Source organism: Amia ocellicauda, chromosome 19, assembly GCF_036373705.1.
Source record: "Amia ocellicauda isolate fAmiCal2 chromosome 19, fAmiCal2.hap1, whole genome shotgun sequence".
NCBI classification, from domain to species: Eukaryota; Metazoa; Chordata; class Actinopteri; order Amiiformes; family Amiidae; genus Amia; species Amia ocellicauda.
Window position 1 is genome coordinate 2,242,499 of NC_089868.1, and position 21,406 is coordinate 2,263,904.

At 42.7% G+C, this 21,406-nt stretch overlaps 6 non-coding genes across 6 annotated transcripts; all 6 read right to left on the bottom strand.

Moving 5' to 3' along the window:
• Window positions 1-2,339: 2,339 nt before the first annotated feature.
• Window positions 2,340-2,411, bottom strand: trnag-ucc (transfer RNA glycine (anticodon UCC)). The gene has a single exon. It is a non-coding gene; the product is annotated as a tRNA-Gly (tRNA).
• Window positions 2,412-4,715: 2,304 nt separating this feature from the next.
• trnaw-cca (transfer RNA tryptophan (anticodon CCA)) lies at window positions 4,716-4,787 on the bottom strand. Its single transcript has one exon. It is a non-coding gene; the product is annotated as a tRNA-Trp (tRNA).
• A 3,967-nt stretch (window positions 4,788-8,754) lies between these two features.
• trnag-ucc (transfer RNA glycine (anticodon UCC)) lies at window positions 8,755-8,826 on the bottom strand. The gene has a single exon. It is a non-coding gene; the product is annotated as a tRNA-Gly (tRNA).
• Window positions 8,827-12,993: 4,167 nt separating this feature from the next.
• Window positions 12,994-13,065, bottom strand: trnag-ucc (transfer RNA glycine (anticodon UCC)). The gene has a single exon. It is a non-coding gene; the product is annotated as a tRNA-Gly (tRNA).
• A 4,168-nt stretch (window positions 13,066-17,233) lies between these two features.
• On the bottom strand, window positions 17,234-17,305 carry trnag-ucc (transfer RNA glycine (anticodon UCC)). Its single transcript has one exon. It is a non-coding gene; the product is annotated as a tRNA-Gly (tRNA).
• A 2,308-nt stretch (window positions 17,306-19,613) lies between these two features.
• On the bottom strand, window positions 19,614-19,685 carry trnaw-cca (transfer RNA tryptophan (anticodon CCA)). The gene has a single exon. It is a non-coding gene; the product is annotated as a tRNA-Trp (tRNA).
• Window positions 19,686-21,406: the final 1,721 nt, after the last annotated feature.

Below are 21,406 nucleotides of genomic sequence, written 5' to 3' on the forward strand. Positions count from 1 at the left end.
TGTATTTTATTTTACAATAGGTTTAATATAATAAGGTCCAAATAATAAATGTACATATTTGCACATGCTTGCTTTTGGTGAACAGGTAGAATTGGCCATTGTCTGAAAAAACATGCACTCACCTAGTTATTCACAGTTTAAACAGCGCCAGTGAATATTGGGTTTTAATGTTACAAGAGTGACGATGAAGTTATTGCGTTTAGTTGCTTTAAATAACTACAGTGGTTTGTGGATAACAGGAATATGTGCACATACAGAAAAGTTAAAAGTAACGCTGGGTAAGTACACAATCAAATCAAGTTTCACGAAAGATGATATGCTTCAGATACAACTTAATAGTAAAAATGCATTATGGTAAAGAGTTAATAGCTTTGTTGATAACCTCAACGTATGCTAATCAGTCTCTGTTTCGTGTTTATTATCAAAATAATTGTATTTATTATTATTAGTAGTAGTATTCTACAATAAAACTTGCATAAGTTCGAATTGTGCCGATATGTTTTCTGCACAAGGAAAAGTATATATATTATTAAGTTACACAAGCATTGTAAAGAAACCAACAACATATAGGCACCTGGGTGTGTTCTTCCTACTTGGATAAGTAGGTTAGCCCGCTAAGTTTCAGGATAACTTGGCATTAACTCGGGATTTTCCATTCTCCGTAGCGAGTTTAAAGTTCAGCCAGCTATGTTTCCAGAGCAGCATGTCCAGCATCTCAAACCTGCTCCCTGTCAGGTTAACTTGAAGTTAGATGGCTAACAATCTGACTGTATTTCATCTGCCCAGTTAAATGACAGCTGACTGTGTCCCCCAACAATGACGGCGCCGTTCCTAACAGATCCAGTAGTGATCCAGACCCAGTAGCTTTTCTGCGAGGAATAATTCATAGAGATTATAGATTTAAATTATACAGATTAATTATTTGAGCGTTACAGGTTCGGTTGAAAAGGAATGATTTACGTAGCCGATTAATTAGGACCGCACATCAGTCATTCCGCCCTGGGCCGGCCCTGACCAATTTGATGCCCTAGGCAAGATTTTAGCTGGTGCCCCTGGCATCGCAGCCAATTCCACCACCGATCATTGTGTTCATACACTCACACAGAAACTGCATAGCTTCATGTCTTAGATTTTCTTTATTTTTGAAACAATAAAAAACCACACAAAATAAAAACAGTATGCAAGAAACAAGTGACAAAACGAATTATGAATACAATATAAATAAGTATTGCACGAAAAAACTATATTACCGACACCATAGTGCAAGATGCATAATGTAGCAGTGTTCTACAGCCTTACTCACCTTGCCTTTCTTGCAGCAAACAAGTGACATAAAACGAATTATAAATAAGTGGATGTTTCCTGCAGCACACATGAAAGAAAAAGTACATTTCTCAAAATTATGTTATAGGTAATGGAGGTTGATGAAAGAGTTAAATAGCTGATCGATCAAAAGGTGTGATCGTTGTGGGGCATCGGTAAGAATGCACAATTCTCATTAATTCCAAACAGTGTCCCTTTATTGCATCACTAGCAATGGGCGTTAGCCTATTTTGGTATTTGTTTTGTGTGTTTTTTATTGCTTCTTGTTTTGTTTTATTTATTCACTTTCCACTGTCAGCTCTCTGCATTCCTTTCCCATCTCTCACTTCTTGATCCTCTGCAATCCGCCTTCCAAACACCGCTCACACCACTGAGACTGCTGTCCTGGCAGTCACTGACTCCCTCAACTGTGCTCGGGCAGCCTCCCTCTCCTCAGTCCTCATCCTCCTTGGTCTCTCCGCAACATTTGACACCGTCGATCACTCCATCCTCCTCTCCTGCCTCGCTGACCTTGGAATCTCTGGGACTGCTCTCACTTGTTTCTCCTCCTACCTCAACGACCGGACCTATCAAGTGGCGAGCTTCCTCATCCACCCCTCAACCTCTCCTCACAGGCATAACCCCCGGGTTTAGCTATCCTCCCGATGGGTCACACTTCGGTAGCTACCTTTTTTACTTTCATGGGGCCCTGAAATCCTCGCTGCGCCCCTGGTCATGAAAGCTGTAATGTCTGGTATCAAAATACATTACTGGCTTTCGGCTTACACACGTCATTTCAACCCACTTGCTCAAGCAGACCGAGTAAACGTTTACTCGAGGTATACGGTCACACTCAAGGTATACGGAAGGAGCATCCCAAGAACTATTCGTCATCTGTTCATGCGCAACGGTTCACCAGAAGTGTGTTAGTGAAAACAGCGGTAAGTGCAGGCTTAGTAGGGTCGCAATAGCTTGAATGGTGTCGAACTCCCCCGAAGCATCACAAGTGTGATGGCGGAAGCCTAGAAAGAAAACGTTGCGTTGGCCGGGAATCGAACCCGGGTCAACTGCTTGGAAGGCAGCTATGCTCACCACTATACCACCAACGCCCAGAAAGTCTCTCATTCCATGACTTTTGATGCATTTCAGATCATTCATCTGACTAGATACATGCGAATAATCACAGCCTACAGTGTAAAGCTTCTGATTACAGACAGGGCGTGTTGAGTGTGCTAAGTAACTTGCTAAATTCACTAACAAACAGTCGCTGCTCTTACTACAAAACAGGTGCAAGATATATCATTCTTAGCTAAACAAACCACGTAAACAATCAATGTAACTCTTAACTAAACTAGGAAACGCGAGAGAAAAAGGCGATACTTAGCTGCGGCGACTTGAGCGACTTCTCAGCTGGCTTGCCCGAGTGTCCAGATGCATATGTGGAAATACTTCTATACAAACCATGAACATAGATTCTCGATAGATGAATACTGTTTATTTAAAGGTCAGTTTTTATTTAGCGCATAGTTTATTGAATTTACCCCCCGAGGTGGAACACGGACAATGATGTATTTGATTGACAGTGTAACTTGGACTGTTGGAGTAACTTGGACACCCATTGGAATGGAAAAACAAACTCGAGAGAAAAGTGTGTGTGTGTGTGTGTGTGTGTCACCTGCTGGTAGTGATGCATTTACATAACCTACAGACTATTTGGGCTGATTGTTCCTGGTGTATTAATGAAACTTTTCAAAGCGGTGGCTTACGTAGATGACATCACAGTCATTGTTAAGAATGGCAAGGATGTACCTTACCTTAAATGACTGTCAGAAATGAATTGAGTTTCTTCAGTGGTTAATGGCTTTTACTGGGGGAACTAGGTAGAAAGCAAGCCACTGTCTCTAGCCACATTTTGGACAAATGGACAAAACTAGATGATTTAAAAATAGACGGAAAAACAGTCGGATGGCGTCTGTCTACAATATTTTAAATGATAATAGTATATGTAGTATATGCATGTGTATTATAAACTAATCTTTACAGAAAAGGGGTAATACCATAATAAAATGCTGATGAGAGGAGAAGAGATCTTATTCACTGGCCAAATACATGATTTCGACAATTGTCTTACATCTTGACGGCACTTAGCTTTACTTTTCACAATGTATGACTGCACTTACTGTACTTAACTGTATGCATTGGAAGTTGTAAAATGTATTATCTTGAATTGCTTTGTTTAATGTAAATTTGAATTTGTAATGTTTGATGCCTTGTACTTAACTGTATTCTTGCACTTATGTTGCAAGTCGCCCTGCATAAGGGCGTCTGCCAAGAAATAAAAATAATAATAATGTGTTTTATACAATGAGAAATTAAGAAAACCGTAAAAGAAAGGCATTTTAAACCAGGACCTCTCGCACTCTAAGAGAGAATCATATCTCGAACAAACTTACATTAGTGACATCTTTACACTAGTGCCACGTAGAAAGCGGTGCGCTCCAACAGCTGGAAACTTTCTCAGTCTCAAGTTCAAGCACCTTGTGTGTGACTGCCATCTTGTGTTGCTGACTAATAGCACTATTGGACTAGAGGAGCTGGGGCTGGCAGAAATTCAGCCAGGCTTTTCTACAGGCGCAAACTCAGCTGATGCTGTGTAGGCTACTCCGTGTACGTCAATGAAAGTCTAGTGACTTCAATATACACACCCCGATGCACCCAAAGAGTGATTGTCAAAGTATGAGTGACTCGCTCCACTAGCAGCACCGACCTGCATCTCTCTGTGACACCCGGCGCCTCCGTCTGGATAAGCTGCTGGTAATGCCGAGCACGGCAGCAGATTTTGTACAGTGGAACCCTAATAATATTCCTAATAATATGGCAACATCCTGGGGGGTCGGTGTGCCGCGCCACAGTGCAGCGACCTTAGCGCATCACTAAAAGGCACCTTAGCGAGGCCTCGGAATCGCTCAAACATGAACCGAGAAATGAACATTGAATCCCATCTACTATTATTACCTAGTAGTGTTGATGTTATCTAAAGTATTTCTATACGTTTTTATTAGTGTATGAATTGTGTCGACCAGGGATCAGAAAGTGAGACAGTATAGGGTAGGCGGTAATCGAAAGCACAAGAAATACGTAAAAGGGAGCTATACAGCAGGTGAATAAAACACGGATTGTGACAGTCGACTGTTAATAGCCTATAACAAGGCAGATTAAAATATAACAAACGATACGGATTCTTAAAATCAAATATAATTTCAACGTGCAGGAGACCAGACTGACTTTTATGCATCCTCTCGGGTGTAGATGCATGTTACTTAGACTAACAACGTTTGCATTCTAGGATATTAATAACACTCTCCACAGCAGGAATTATTGAGTGATATTACAGGGAATGTAGAGTAAAAGACTGACCCCGACGTGATTTGAACACACAACCTTCTGATCTGGAGTCAGACGCGCTACCGTTGCGCCACGAGGTCCTTAAACTTCAGTTAACACAGGACGTCAAGGAAAAATATTGGGAACTATGGTGATGTTTTGCTAGTGACCATTAGGTTAATGAATGGGCAACTGAAGCATTGACGTGATGAAGAAGTTAAACAGAATGCTAAAGAGATAGTGACAGTGAGCATGACACAGAACACATGGCATGACGTGAATACCAAGTTAAACTTAAAGCAGAAATTACAGAAAGAAAGAAAAAAAAACGGATACTGCACATGTGTTTGGTCTTTCCTATATCTTTAATATGATATCTCAGTAGTTTAAATTTGATACAGAAATTATTCTGGAATCCCATGAAATGGAAAATACAGTGAAAATAAAACTATATCTGTTATATTTATAACAAATATATTCCGCTTATACACTCACCTAAAGGATTATTAGGAACACCATACTAATACTGTGTTTTACCCCCTTTCGCCTTCAGAACTGCCTTAATTCTACGTGGCATTGATTCAACAAGGTGCTGAAAGCATTCTTTAGAAATGTTGGCCCATATTGATAGGATAGCATCTTGCAGTTGATCGAGATTTGTGGGATGCACATCCAGGGCACGAAGCTCCCGTTCCACCACATCCCAAAGATGCTCTATTGGGTTGAGATCTGGTGACTGTGGGGGCCAGTTTATTACAGTGAACTCATTGTCATGTTCAAGAAACCAATTTGAAATGATTCGACCTTTGTGACATGGTGCATTATCCTGCTGGAAGTAGCCATCAGAGGATGGGTACATGGTGGTCATAAAGGGATGGACATGGTCAGAAACAATGCTCAGGTAGGCCGTGGCATTTAAACAATGCCCAATTGGCACTAAGGGGCCTAAAGTGTGCCAAGAAGACATCCCCCACACCATTACACCACCACCACCAGCCTGCACAGTGGTAACAAGGCATGATGGATCCATGTTCTCATTCTGTTTACGCCAAATTCTGACTCTACCATCTGAAGGTCTCAACAGAAATCGAGACTCATCAGACCAGGCAACATTTTTCCAGTCTTCAACTGTCCAATTTTGGTGAGCTTGTGCAAATTGTAGCCTCTTTTTCCTATTTGTAGTGGACATGAGTGGTACCCGGTGGGGTCTTCTGCTGTTGTAGCCCATCCGCCTCAAGGTTGTACGTGTTGTGGCTTCACAAATGCCTTGCTGCATACCTCGGTTGTAACGAGTGGTTATTTCAGTCAAAGTTGCTCTTCTATCAGCTTGAATCAGTCGGCCCATTCTCCTCTGACCTCTAGCATCAACAAGGCATTTTCGCCCACAGGACTGCCGCATACTGGATGTTTTTCCCTTTTCACACCATTTTTTGTAAACCCTAGAAATGGTTGTGCGTGAAAATCCCAGTAACTGAGCAGATTGTGAAATACTCAGACCGGCCCGTCTGGCACCAACAACCATGCCACGCTCAAAATTGCTTAAATCACCTTTCTTTCCCATTCAGACATCCAGTTTGGAGTTCAGGAGATTGTCTTGACCAGGACCACACCCCTAAATGCATTGAAGCAACTGCCATGTGATTGGTTGGTTAGATAATTGCATTAATGAGAAATTGAACAGGTGTATCTAATAATCCTTTAGGTGAGTGTATTTGCCTTTACTAATATTGTATTTTATTTTACAATAGGTTTAATATAATAAGGTCCAAATAATAAATGTACATATTTGCACATGCTTGCTTTTGGTGAACAGGTAGAATTGGCCATTATCTGAAAAAAACATGCACTCACCTAGTTATTCACAGTTTAAACAGCGCCAGTGAATATTGGGTTTTAATGTTACAAGAGTGACGATGAAGTTATTGCGTTTAGTTGCTTTAAATAACTACAGTGGTTTGTGGATAACAGGAATATGTGCACATACAGAAAAGTGAAAAGTAACGCTGGGTAAGTACACAATCAAATCAAGTTTCACGAAAGATGATATGCTTCAGATACAACTTAATAGTAAAAATGCATTATGGTAAAGAGTTAATAGCTTTGTTGATAACCTCAACGTATGCTAATCAGTCTCTGTTTCGTGTTTATTATCATAATAATTGTAATTATTATTAGTAGTAGTAGTATTCTACAATAAAACTTGCATAAGTTCGAATTGTGCCGATATATTTTCTGCACAAGGAAAAGTATATATATTATTAAGTTACACAAGCATTGTAAAGAAACCAACAACATATAGGCACCTGGGTGTGTTCTTCCTACTTGGATAAGTAGATTAGCCGGCTAAGTTTCAGGATAACTTGGCATTAACTCGGGATTTTCCATTCTCCGTAGCGAGTTTAAACTTCAGCCAGCTATGTTTCCAGAGCAGCATGTCCAGCATCTCAAACCTGCTCCCTGTCAGGTTAACTTGAAGTTAGATGGCTAACAATCTGACTGTATTTCATCTGCCCAGTTAAATGACAGCTGACTGTGTCCACCAACAATGACGGCGCCGTTCCTAACAGATCCAGTAGTGATCCAGACCCAGTAGCTTTTCTGCGAGGAATAATTCATAGAGATTATAGATTTAAATTATACAGATTAATTATTTGAGCGTTACAGGTTCGGTCGGAAAGGAATGATTTACGTAGCCGATTAATTAGGACCGCACATCAGTCATTCCGCCCTGGGCCGGCCCTGACCAATTTGATGCCCTAGGCAAGATTTTAGCTGGTGCCCCTGGCATCGCAGCCAATTCCACCACCGATCATTGTGTTCATACACTCACACAGAAACTGCATAGCTTCATGTCTTAGATTTTCTTTATTTTTGAAACAATAAAAAACCACACAAAATATAAACAGTATGCAAGAAACAAGTGACAAAACGAATTATGAATACAATATAAATAAGTATTGCACAAAAAAACTATATTACAGACACCATAGTGCAAGATGCATAATGTAGCATTGTTCTACAGTCTTACTCGCCTTGCCTATCTTGCAGCAAACAAGTGACATAAAACGAATTATAAATAAGTGGATGTTTCCTGCAGCACACTTGAAAGAAAAAGTACATTTCTCAAAATTATGTTATAGGTAATGGAGGTTGATGAAAGAGTTAAATAGCTGATCGATCAAAAGGTGTGATCGTTGTGGGGCATCGGTAAGAATGCACAATTCTCATTCATTCCAAACAGTGTCCCTTTATTGCATCACTAGCAATGGGCGTTAGCCTATTTTGGTATTTGTTTTGTGTGTTTTTTATTGCTTCTTGTTTTGTTTTATTTATTCACTTTCCACTGTCAGCTCTCTGCATTCCTTTCCCATCTCTCACTTCTTGATCCTCTGCAATCCGCCTTCCAAACACCGCTCACACCATTGAGACTGCTGTCCTGGCAGTCACTGACTCCCTCAACTGTGCTCGGGCAGCCTCCCTCTCCTCAATCCTCATCCTCCTTGGTCTCTCCGCAACATTTGACACCGTCGATCACTCCATCCTCCTCTCCTGCCTCGCTGACCTTGGAATCTCTGGGACTGCTCTCACTTGATTCTCCTCCTACCTCAACGACCGGACCTATCAAGTGGCGAGGTTCCTCATCCACCCCTCAACCTCTCCTCACAGGCATAACCCCCGGGTTTAGCTATCCTCCCGATGGGTCACACTTCGGTAGCTACCTTTTTTACTTTCATGGGGCCCTGAAATCCTCGCTGCGCCCCTGGTCATGAAAGCTGTAATGTCTGGTATCAAAATACATTACTGGCTTTCGGCTTACACACGTCATTTCAACCCACTTGCTCAAGCAGACCGAGTAAACGTTTACTCGAGGTATACGGTCACACTCAAGGTATACGGAAGGAGCATCCCAAGAACTATTCGTCATCTGTTCATGCGCAACGGTTCACCAGAAGTGTGTTAGTGAAAACAGCGGTAAGTGCAGGCTTAGTAGGGTCGCAATAGCTTGAATGGTGTCGAACTCCCCCGAAGCATCACAAGTGTGATGGCGGAAGCCTAGAAAGAAAACGTTGCGTTGGCCGGGAATCGAACCCGGGTCAACTGCTTGGAAGGCAGCTATGCTCACCACTATACCACCAACGCCCAGAAAGTCTCTCATTCCATGACTTTTGATGCATTTCAGATCATTCATCTGACTAGATACATGCGAATAATCACAGCCTACAGTGTAAAGCTTCTGATTACAGACAGGGCGTGTTGAGTGTGCTAAGTAACTTGCTAAATTCACTAACAAACAGTCGCTGCTCTTACTACAAAACAGGTGCAAGATATATCATTCTTAGCTAAACAAACCACGTAAACAATCAATGTAACTCTTAACTAAACTAGGAAACGCGAGAGAAAAAGGCGATACTTAGCTGCGGCGACTTGAGCGACTTCTCAGCTGGCTTGCCCGAGTGTCCAGATGCATATGTGGAAATACTTCTATACAAACCATGAACATAGATTCTCGATAGATGAATACTGTTTATTTAAAGGTCAGTTTTTATTTAGCGCATAGTTTATTGAATTTACCCCCCGAGGTGGAACACGGACAAACAAAAATCAAACCTGCTCAGTGTCAGGTTAACTTGAAGTTAGATGGCTAAATAAATTATACAGATTATTTATTTGAGCGTTACAGGTTCGGTCGGAAAGGAATGATTTACATAGCCGATTAATTAGGACCGCACATCAGTCATTCCGCCCTGGGCCGGCCCTGACCAATTTGATGCCCTAGGCAAGATTTTAGCTGGTCCCCTTGCATCGCAGCCAATTCCACCACCGATCATTGTGTTCATACACTCACACAGAAACTGCATAGCTTCATGTCTTAGATTTTCTTTATGTTTGAAACAAGAAAAAAACACACAAAATAAAAACAGTATGCAACAAACAAGTGACAAAACGAATTATGAATACAATATAAATTAGTATTGCACGAAAAAACTATATTACCGACACCATAGTGCAAGATGCATAATGTAGCAGTGTTCTACAGCCTTACCGCCTTGCCTTTCTTGCAGCAAACAAGTGACATAAAACGAATTATAAATAAGTGGATGTTTCCTGCAGCACACTTGAAAGAAAATGTATATTTCTCAGAATTATGTTATAGGTAATGGAGGTTGATGAAAGAGTTAAATAGCTGATCGATCAAAAGGTGTGATCGTTGTGGGGCATCGGTAAGAATGCACAATTCTCATTCATTCCAAACAGTGTCCCTTTACTGCATCACTAGCAATGGGCGTTAGCCTATTTTGGTATTTGTTTTGTGTGTTTTTGATTGCTTTTTGTTTTGTTTTATTAATTCACTTTAAACCTCTTATATTATCACATTATTCTCATTAAAATCACGTTTGTTTACTTTGAATGTCCCGCCCCACTTCACGGAAATGCACGAGTTTTATTTACGATTGATTGATTTAAATATACACATGGCTAATCACGCATTCATGAGAGTACCCGCTTATTCGCCAGGTTCTACGAAATTCAATAATTGACCATGAGGAGCACCTGTTAGGCTGGAGATAAAATGCTCCCGGGGTGGAGCTGGGGGGGACGGGATTGCAGAGCAACGGGAACGAAACGTGGAGCCAAAGGCGAACGAAGGACTTGATGGACAAGTAACGGAAAGGGCTAAGAGACCCAGAGGAGAGCTGAGGCGACCTCTGCAACGCTAGCGAGAGTATCCAGAGAAGGGATAGCGTACAGGCTTTTTGAACTACAGTAGTGTTTCAAAGGATAACAACGAACAACCTGTTTTTTTTTTTTTCAACTCGGCCATTGTTTTCTTGGACTGTACATGGACATTGTAATTTCTTTGTATTGCCAAACCCGGACCAGAGCAGAAGCTGAATTTTTGTCGGAGCCCCTCATTACTTTTTACTAGGACACGTGGACTATTGCCTGCCCCATTCCAGCTCCTGGTGCTGCCGGAGGAGACCAACAGAACCCTCCACGAATGCATTTTTTAGTTTGAACTTTTTTGTCTTTTTAACATAAAGAGGAAGTCTGATGGATTTTATATTAGAGATTTGTAATCCAGTTAATTGTATACCTGTCTTGTGTGGTCTGTGGTGTGCTCCTGGCTTGAGATTCCCCAATTTAAATAACCTAAATCGAAGGGAGAATTGAGAGGTAGTAAATGCAAAATGGGCATATTTGGGCAATCGACAACCTCCCAATGGGTCCTAGCGGCTGTAGACAACCGCTAGGTGGTGTAGTCGTGCTTCCATAAGTTTTACCCCCCAGTGGTACTGTATAACTTCCACTCTGTGACACATCCTAGATTTTAATAGCGACAAGATGTGAAGTCATAGTGAAGAGCTTGGGAAGGTGCGGTCACGCCTGCTTCATCAATGACGGGAGCTTTGGGGAGACGGGAGGCAGTCACATTACCTTCCTGAGAGCAGTAACTGCACATTACTTGTGTGTGCCAAATACTTCTGTTTTATTAGTACCTAATTTTTCAGCACCAGTATTTAACTTTTCAGATTGTTGGAAAAAAACTGTACAGGTATTCCCTGCTAACACACAACATTGCCAATAACATTGTAGCAATATAATTTATATTGCTACAGCATTGAGGCAATGTGCTAGCAGGGTTGTTGTACTTTGGAATCGATTCATGCTTCACGATTGGTTAATTGCCTATTTTTTTTTTTTGCCTTCATAAACAATTCGTGGATCGACCTTGCTCCCTTTTTCTTGGGATTGTGCGTCTTGTAGGCAGTCCATAGGTTGTCCCTATATTAATTTATTCATGAAATTCCAACCGAAATAGCGACAGTTCTACAGCTATTTCAAACCGGAAGTTTGAATCGCTCCTGATTTCAGGAAAAGGTGTAAATAAAGAACTGTCTCGTTCTGTCCGTCCCTCCCCTCCTCAGCCTTGGATCTCTTCTGTTCTCTGCTCAACCAGTCTGCGCACCACTGAGCACAAGTGGAAGAGATCCAAACTCCCAGCGACCCTCGCACTCTACCACTCTCTACTGCCCACATTCCCCTCCTCGCTCACCTCAGTCTTACTTCCAGTCATTAGTTGAATCCACTGTCCACAACCCCCGCAAGCTTTACTCCACCTTCTCTCTCTTCTCACCCCTCCTCCCTCATCTCATCTCACCTCATCATTTTGCCTCATTCTTCTACAAGATCACAGACATCCACAAGCTCTTCAACAGTCTCCTCTCCACTCCCACCCTGCCCAAGTCTCCCACCGATCAAGCTTCCATTTCTTCATTCTCTCCTCTCTCAGACTCTGAACTTTCCTCTCTCCTCCTAGGTCACAAACCCATAATATGTCCCCTGGACCCTCTCTCTACTCGCCTCCTGCAAGCGTCTGCTCCATTTCAACTCCCCTTCTTCTCCTCCCTCCTCAACTCCTCACTCCTCTCTGGCTGTTTCCCCTCTTGCATTTAAACAAGCTGCGGTCATCCCACTCCTCAAGAAACCTACCCTTGACCCCACCTCTCCTCAGAGGCACCTGTCTCTGCCCTGTCGCCCTACTCCCCTTCCTCTCAAAGACCCTCGAGCATGCGGTCCACTGTCAGCTCTCTGCATTCCTTTCCCATCTCTCACTTCTTGATCCTCTGCAATCCGCCTTCCAAACACCGCTCACACCATTGAGACTGCTGTCCTGGCAGTCACTGACTCCCTCAACTGTGCTCGGGCAGCCTCCCTCTCCTCAATCCTCATCCTCCTTGGTCTCTCCGCAACATTTGACACCGTCGATCACTCCATCCTCCTCTCCTGCCTCGCTGACCTTGGAATCTCTGGGACTGCTCTCACTTGATTCTCCTCCTACCTCAACGACCGGACCTATCAAGTGGCGAGGTTCCTCATCCACCCCTCAACCTCTCCTCACAGGCATAACCCCCGGGTTTAGCTATCCTCCCGATGGGTCACACTTCGGTAGCTACCTTTTTTACTTTCATGGGGCCCTGAAATCCTCGCTGCGCCCCTGGTCATGAAAGCTGTAATGTCTGGTATCAAAATACATTACTGGCTTTCGGCTTACACACGTCATTTCAACCCACTTGCTCAAGCAGACCGAGTAAACGTTTACTCGAGGTATACGGTCACACTCAAGGTATACGGAAGGAGCATCCCAAGAACTATTCGTCATCTGTTCATGCGCAACGGTTCACCAGAAGTGTGTTAGTGAAAACAGCGGTAAGTGCAGGCTTAGTAGGGTCGCAATAGCTTGAATGGTGTCGAACTCCCCCGAAGCATCACAAGTGTGATGGCGGAAGCCTAGAAAGAAAACGTTGCGTTGGCCGGGAATCGAACCCGGGTCAACTGCTTGGAAGGCAGCTATGCTCACCACTATACCACCAACGCCCAGAAAGTCTCTCATTCCATGACTTTTGATGCATTTCAGATCATTCATCTGACTAGATACATGCGAATAATCACAGCCTACAGTGTAAAGCTTCTGATTACAGACAGGGCGTGTTGAGTGTGCTAAGTAACTTGCTAAATTCACTAACAAACAGTCGCTGCTCTTACTACAAAACAGGTGCAAGATATATCATTCTTAGCTAAACAAACCACGTAAACAATCAATGTAACTCTTAACTAAACTAGGAAACGCGAGAGAAAAAGGCGATACTTAGCTGCGGCGACTTGAGCGACTTCTCAGCTGGCTTGCCCGAGTGTCCAGATGCATATGTGGAAATACTTCTATACAAACCATGAACATAGATTCTCGATAGATGAATACTGTTTATTTAAAGGTCAGTTTTTATTTAGCGCATAGTTTATTGAATTTACCCCCCGAGGTGGAACACGGACAAACAAAAATCAAACCTGCTCAGTGTCAGGTTAACTTGAAGTTAGATGGCTAAATAAATTATACAGATTATTTATTTGAGCGTTACAGGTTCGGTCGGAAAGGAATGATTTACATAGCCGATTAATTAGGACCGCACATCAGTCATTCCGCCCTGGGCCGGCCCTGACCAATTTGATGCCCTAGGCAAGATTTTAGCTGGTCCCCTTGCATCGCAGCCAATTCCACCACCGATCATTGTGTTCATACACTCACACAGAAACTGCATAGCTTCATGTCTTAGATTTTCTTTATGTTTGAAACAAGAAAAAAACACACAAAATAAAAACAGTATGCAACAAACAAGTGACAAAACGAATTATGAATACAATATAAATTAGTATTGCACGAAAAAACTATATTACCGACACCATAGTGCAAGATGCATAATGTAGCAGTGTTCTACAGCCTTACCGCCTTGCCTTTCTTGCAGCAAACAAGTGACATAAAACGAATTATAAATAAGTGGATGTTTCCTGCAGCACACTTGAAAGAAAATGTATATTTCTCAGAATTATGTTATAGGTAATGGAGGTTGATGAAAGAGTTAAATAGCTGATCGATCAAAAGGTGTGATCGTTGTGGGGCATCGGTAAGAATGCACAATTCTCATTCATTCCAAACAGTGTCCCTTTACTGCATCACTAGCAATGGGCGTTAGCCTATTTTGGTATTTGTTTTGTGTGTTTTTGATTGCTTTTTGTTTTGTTTTATTAATTCACTTTAAACCTCTTATATTATCACATTATTCTCATTAAAATCACGTTTGTTTACTTTGAATGTCCCGCCCCACTTCACGGAAATGCACGAGTTTTATTTACGATTGATTGATTTAAATATACACATGGCTAATCACGCATTCATGAGAGTACCCGCTTATTCGCCAGGTTCTACGAAATTCAATAATTGACCATGAGGAGCACCTGTTAGGCTGGAGATAAAATGCTCCCGGGGTGGAGCTGGGGGGGACGGGATTGCAGAGCAACGGGAACGAAACGTGGAGCCAAAGGCGAACGAAGGACTTGATGGACAAGTAACGGAAAGGGCTAAGAGACCCAGAGGAGAGCTGAGGCGACCTCTGCAACGCTAGCGAGAGTATCCAGAGAAGGGATAGCGTACAGGCTTTTTGAACTACAGTAGTGTTTCAAAGGATAACAACGAACAACCTGTTTTTTTTTTTTTTCAACTCGGCCATTGTTTTCTTGGACTGTACATGGACATTGTAATTTCTTTGTATTGCCAAACCCGGACCAGAGCAGAAGCTGAATTTTTGTCGGAGCCCCTCATTACTTTTTACTAGGACACGTGGACTATTGCCTGCCCCATTCCAGCTCCTGGTGCTGCCGGAGGAGACCAACAGAACCCTCCACGAATGCATTTTTTAGTTTGAACTTTTTTGTCTTTTTAACATAAAGAGGAAGTCTGATGGATTTTATATTAGAGATTTGTAATCCAGTTAATTGTATACCTGTCTTGTGTGGTCTGTGGTGTGCTCCTGGCTTGAGATTCCCCAATTTAAATAACCTAAATCGAAGGGAGAATTGAGAGGTAGTAAATGCAAAATGGGCATATTTGGGCAATCGACAACCTCCCAATGGGTCCTAGCGGCTGTAGACAACCGCTAGGTGGTGTAGTCGTGCTTCCATAAGTTTTACCCCCCAGTGGTACTGTATAACTTCCACTCTGTGACACATCCTAGATTTTAATAGCGACAAGATGTGAAGTCATAGTGAAGAGCTTGGGAAGGTGCGGTCACGCCTGCTTCATCAATGACGGGAGCTTTGGGGAGACGGGAGGCAGTCACATTACCTTCCTGAGAGCAGTAACTGCACATTACTTGTGTGTGCCAAATACTTCTGTTTTATTAGTACCTAATTTTTCAGCACCAGTATTTAACTTTTCAGATTGTTGGAAAAAAACTGTACAGGTATTCCCTGCTAACACACAACATTGCCAATAACATTGTAGCAATATAATTTATATTGCTACAGCATTGAGGCAATGTGCTAGCAGGGTTGTTGTACTTTGGAATCAATTCATGCTTCACGATTGGTTAATTGCCTATTTTTTTTTTTTGCCTTCATAAACAATTCGTGGATCGACCTTGCTCCCTTTTTCTTGGGATTGTGCGTCTTGTAGGCAGTCCATAGGTTGTCCCTATATTAATTTATTCATGAAATTCCAACCGAAATAGCGACAGTTCTACAGCTATTTCAAACCGGAAGTTTGAATCGCTCCTGATTTCAGGAAAAGGTGTAAATAAAGAACTGTCTCGTTCTGTCCGTCCCTCCCCTCCTCAGCCTTGGATCTCTTCTGTTCTCTGCTCAACCAGTCTGCGCACCACTGAGCACAAGTGGAAGAGATCCAAACTCCCAGCGACCCTCGCACTCTACCACTCTCTACTGCCCACATTCCCCTCCTCGCTCACCTCAGTCTTACTTCCAGTCATTAGTTGAATCCACTGTCCACAACCCCCGCAAGCTTTACTCCACCTTCTCTCTCTTCTCACCCCTCCTCCCTCATCTCATCTCACCTCATCATTTTGCCTCATTCTTCTACAAGATCACAGACATCCACAAGCTCTTCAACAGTCTCCTCTCCACTCCCACCCTGCCCAAGTCTCCCACCGATCAAGCTTCCATTTCTTCATTCTCTCCTCTCTCAGACTCTGAACTTTCCTCTCTCCTCCTAGGTCACAAACCCATAATATGTCCCCTGGACCCTCTCTCTACTCGCCTCCTGCAAGCGTCTGCTCCATTTCAACTCCCCTTCTTCTCCTCCCTCCTCAACTCCTCACTCCTCTCTGGCTGTTTCCCCTCTTGCATTTAAACAAGCTGCGGTCATCCCACTCCTCAAGAAACCTACCCTTGACCCCACCTCTCCTCAGAGGCACCTGTCTCTGCCCTGTCGCCCTACTCCCCTTCCTCTCAAAGACCCTCGAGCATGCGGTCCACTGTCAGCTCTCTGCATTCCTTTCCCATCTCTCACTTCTTGATCCTCTGCAATCCGCCTTCCAAACACCGCTCACACCATTGAGACTGCTGTCCTGGCAGTCACTGACTCCCTCAACTGTGCTCGGGCAGCCTCCCTCTCCTCAATCCTCATCCTCCTTGGTCTCTCCGCAACATTTGACACCGTCGATCACTCCATCCTCCTCTCCTGCCTCGCTGACCTTGGAATCTCTGGGACTGCTCTCACTTGATTCTCCTCCTACCTCAACGACCGGACCTATCAAGTGGCGAGGTTCCTCATCCACCCCTCAACCTCTCCTCACAGGCATAACCCCCGGGTTTAGCTATCCTCCCGATGGGTCACACTTCGGTAGCTACCTTTTTTACTTTCATGGGGCCCTGAAATCCTCGCTGCGCCCCTGGTCATGAAAGCTGTAATGTCTGGTATCAAAATACATTACTGGCTTTCGGCTTACACACGTCATTTCAACCCACTTGCTCAAGCAGACCGAGTAAACGTTTACTCGAGGTATACGGTCACACTCAAGGTATACGGAAGGAGCATCCCAAGAACTATTCGTCATCTGTTCATGCGCAACGGTTCACCAGAAGTGTGTTAGTGAAAACAGCGGTAAGTGCAGGCTTAGTAGGGTCGCAATAGCTTGAATGGTGTCGAACTCCCCCGAAGCATCACAAGTGTGATGGCGGAAGCCTAGAAAGAAAACGTTGCGTTGGCCGGGAATCGAACCCGGGTCAACTGCTTGGAAGGCAGCTATGCTCACCACTATACCACCAACGCCCAGAAAGTCTCTCATTCCATGACTTTTGATGCATTTCAGATCATTCATCTGACTAGATACATGCGAATAATCACAGCCTACAGTGTAAAGCTTCTGATTACAGACAGGGCGTGTTGAGTGTGCTAAGTAACTTGCTAAATTCACTAACAAACAGTCGCTGCTCTTACTACAAAACAGGTGCAAGATATATCATTCTTAGCTAAACAAACCACGTAAACAATCAATGTAACTCTTAACTAAACTAGGAAACGCGAGAGAAAAAGGCGATACTTAGCTGCGGCGACTTGAGCGACTTCTCAGCTGGCTTGCCCGAGTGTCCAGATGCATATGTGGAAATACTTCTATACAAACCATGAACATAGATTCTCGATAGATGAATACTGTTTATTTAAAGGTCAGTTTTTATTTAGCGCATAGTTTATTGAATTTACCCCCCGAGGTGGAACACGGACAATGATGTATTTGATTGACAGTGTAACTTGGACTGTTGGAGTAACTTGGACACCCATTGGAATGGAAAAACAAACTCGAGAAAAAAGTGTGTGTGTGTGTGTGTGTGTGTGTGTCACCTGCTGGTAGTGATGCATTTACATAACCTACAGACTATTTGGGCTGATTGTTCCTGGTGTATTAATGAAACTTTTCAAAGCAGTGGCTTACGTAGATGACATCACAGTCATTGTTAAGAATGGCAAGGATGTACCTTACCTTAAATGACTGTCAGAAATGAATTGAGTTTCTTCAGTGGTTAATGGCTTTTACTGGGGGAACTAGGTAGAAAGCAAGCCACTGTCTCTAGCCACATTTTGGACAAATGGACAAAACTAGATGATTTAAAAATAGACGGAAAAACAGTCGGATGGCGTCTGTCTACAATATTTTAAATGATAATAGTATATGTAGTATATGCATGTGTATTATAAACTAATCTTTACATAAAAGGGGTAATACCATAATAAAATGCTGATGAGAGGAGAAGAGATCTTATTCACTGGCCAAATACATGATTTCGACAATTGTCTTACATCTTGACGGCACTTAGCTTTACTTTTCACAATGTATGACTGCACTTACTGTACTTAACTGTATGCATTGGAAGTTGTAAAATGTATTATCTTGAATTGCTTTGTTTAATGTAAATTTGAATTTGTAATGTTTGATGCCTTGTACTTAACTGTATTCTTGCACTTATGTTGCAAGTCGCCCTGCATAAGGGCGTCTGCCAAGAAATAAAAATAATAATAATGTGTTTTATACAATGAGAAATTAAGAAAACCGTAAAAGAAAGGCATTTTAAACCAGGACCTCTCGCACTCTAAGAGAGAATCATATCTCGAACAAACTTACATTAGTGACATCTTTACACTAGTGCCACGTAGAAAGCGGTGCGCTCCAACAGCCGGAAACTTTCTCAGTCTCAAGTTCAAGCACCTTGTGTGTGACTGCCATCTTGTGTTGCTGACTAATAGCACTATTGGACTAGAGGAGCTGGGGCTGGCAGAAATTCAGCCAGGCTTTTCTACAGGCGCAAACTCAGCTGATGCTGTGTAGGCTACTCCGTGTACGTCAATGAAAGTCTAGTGACTTCAATATACACACCCCGATGCACCCAAAGAGTGATTGTCAAAGTATGAGTGACTCGCTCCACTAGCAGCACCGACCTGCATCTCTCTGTGACACCCGGCGCCTCCGTCTGGATAAGCTGCTGGTAATGCCGAGCACGGCAGCAGATCTTGTACAGTGGAACCCTAATAATATTCCTAATAATATGGCAACATCCTGGGGGGTCGGTGTGCCGCGCCACAGTGCAGCGACCTTAGCGCATCACTAAAAGGCACCTTAGCGAGGCCTCGGAATCGCTCAAACATGAACCGAGAAATGAACATTGAATCCCATCTACTATTATTACCTAGTAGTGTTGATGTTATCTAAAGTATTTCTATACGTTTTTATTAGTGTATGAATTGTGTCGACCAGGGATCAGAAAGTGAGACAGTATAGGGTAGGCGGTAATCGAAAGCACAAGAAATACGTAAAAGGGAGCTATACAGCAGGTGAATAAAACACGGATTGTGACAGTCGACTGTTAATAGCCTATAACAAGGCAGATTAAAATATAACAAACGATACGGATTCTTAAAATCAAATATAATTTCAACGTGCAGGAGACCAGACTGACTTTTATGCATCCTCTCGGGTGTAGATGCATGTTACTTAGACTAACAACGTTTGCATTCTAGGATATTAATAACACTCTCCAGAGCAGGAATTATTGAGTGATATTACAGGGAATGTAGAGTAAAAGACTGACCCCGACGTGATTTGAACACACAACCTTCTGATCTGGAGTCAGACGCGCTACCGTTGCGCCACGAGGTCCTTAAACTTCAGTTAACACAGGACGTCAAGGAAAAATATTGGGAACTATGGTGATGTTTTGCTAGTGACCATTAGGTTAATGAATGGGCAACTGAAGCATTGACGTGATGAAGAAGTTAAACAGAATGCTAAAGAGATAGTGACAGTGAGCATGACACAGAACACATGGCATGACGTGAATACCAAGTTAAACTTAAAGCAGAAATTACAGAAAGAAAGAAAAAAAAACGGATACTGCACATGTGTTTGGTCTTTCCTATATCTTTAATATGATATCTCAGTAGTTTAAATTTGATACAGAAATTATTCTGGAATCCCATGAAATGGAAAATACAGTGAAAATAAAACTATATCTGTTATATTTATAACAAATATATTCCGCTTATACACTCACCTAAAGGATTATTAGGAACACCATACTAATACTGTGTTTTACCCCCTTTCGCCTTCAGAACTGCCTTAATTCTACGTGGCATTGATTCAACAAGGTGCTGAAAGCATTCTTTAGAAATGTTGGCCCATATTGATAGGATAGCATCTTGCAGTTGATCGAGATTTGTGGGATGCACATCCAGGGCACGAAGCTCCCGTTCCACCACATCCCAAAGATGCTCTATTGGGTTGAGATCTGGTGACTGTGGGGGCCAGTTTATTACAGTGAACTCATTGTCATGTTCAAGAAACCAATTTGAAATGATTCGACCTTTGTGACATGGTGCATTATCCTGCTGGAAGTAGCCATCAGAGGATGGGTACATGGTGGTCATAAAGGGATGGACATGGTCAGAAACAATGCTCAGGTAGGCCGTGGCATTTAAACAATGCCCAATTGGCACTAAGGGGCCTAAAGTGTGCCAAGAAAACATCCCCCACACCATTACACCACCACCACCAGCCTGCACAGTGGTAACAAGGCATGATGGATCCATGTTCTCATTCTGTTTACGCCAAATTCTGACTCTACCATCTGAAGGTCTCAACAGAAATCGAGACTCATCAGACCAGGCAACATTTTTCCAGTCTTCAACTGTCCAATTTTGGTGAGCTTGTGCAAATTGTAGCCTCTTTTTCCTATTTGTAGTGGACATGAGTGGTACCCGGTGGGGTCTTCTGCTGTTGTAGCCCATCCGCCTCAAGGTTGTACGTGTTGTGGCTTCACAAATGCCTTGCTGCATACCTCGGTTGTAACGAGTGGTTATTTCAGTCAAAGTTGCTCTTCTATCAGCTTGAATCAGTCGGCCCATTCTCCTCTGACCTCTAGCATCAACAAGGCATTTTCGCCCACAGGACTGCCGCATACTGGATGTTTTTCCCTTTTCACACCATTTTTTGTAAACCCTAGAAATGGTTGTGCGTGAAAATCCCAGTAACTGAGCAGATTGTGAAATACTCAGACCGGCCCGTCTGGCACCAACAACCATGCCACGCTCAAAATTGCTTAAATCACCTTTCTTTCCCATTCAGACATCCAGTTTGGAGTTCAGGAGATTGTCTTTACCAGGACCACACCCCTAAATGCATTGAAGCAACTGCCATGTGATTGGTTGGTTAGATAATTGCATTAATGAGAAATTGAACAGGTGTATCTAATAATCCTTTAGGTGAGTGTATTTGCCTTTACTAATATTGTATTTTATTTTACAATAGGTTTAATATAATAAGGTCCAAATAATAAATGTACATATTTGCACATGCTTGCTTTTGGTGAACAGGTAGAATTG